Source organism: Penaeus monodon, chromosome 20 (genome assembly GCF_015228065.2).
Source record: "Penaeus monodon isolate SGIC_2016 chromosome 20, NSTDA_Pmon_1, whole genome shotgun sequence".
Taxonomy (NCBI): Eukaryota; Metazoa; Arthropoda; class Malacostraca; order Decapoda; family Penaeidae; genus Penaeus; species Penaeus monodon.
The window spans coordinates 38,489,998-38,490,884 of record NC_051405.1 but is presented as its reverse complement, the minus strand read 5'-3'; positions in this window follow the sequence as shown (position 1 = coordinate 38,490,884).

Below are 887 nucleotides of genomic sequence, written 5' to 3'. Positions count from 1 at the left end.
TCCTAAGTGTAATGCGTATCAACTTATTTTATCCACATTTATTTACATTTGAGGTGTGTTTTTATAGTACTAAGAACATGGACGAACATATTTCCTGAACAGATATCTTAATGCTTTCTACAAACAAGACTTCACAGTATGTGATTAACATGAGGTATTACATTCTTGGTTTATGCATCCCTTGAAAATTTACACAGTGATGATGCGATTTGTATTTAGCAAATAATTATATATTCTAAGAGATGTTTACCCACAACTTGTCATCTAAAAAGAGGTAGCGGGCAAGATGGAGCACAATCAGAGCTCATTTCCCTGGTGGTCTACTTCAAACATATCCAATATTCTAACTTCTAAAAGTTTCGCCCGATTTCTCTAATGATAATACGGAGACGATTCAATGCTTCTTTGAGATCAAACTATTACTGAGAAAGCCCCTGAACCAGGTAATGGTGTTAACTACATGAGTTACGGAATAAGGCACTGGTTCCCAGCCCTTTTTATCGCCTACAATTAGAATCTTTTGTGGCTCGTCGGCCGTAATACCTTTTAAAATTTGTGGTAATCTCAAGTAACCTTAATTCGTAAAGGATAATGAAATTGTTTTGTATATACACCTGATTACATCCAGTTTGACTGAGGCAGAGTAGATAGAAGTTTGGTTTTTATATTGTGATCCTTTGATCAGTTACTGCCTGTAGTTATAGGTGAATAAATTTGAGTTTTAGTAATATTAAGTAAGTGCAAACTCAAAATAACAAGTACTACTAGTCTAAATTTAGCAAGTTAGTATTTGTATTTTGAATTATCTAATTGGTGGATGTTAATTAATTCTGATTTATATTTGAGGTAGCGACAAATGGCATCATGCATTTTTTATAATTCGCATT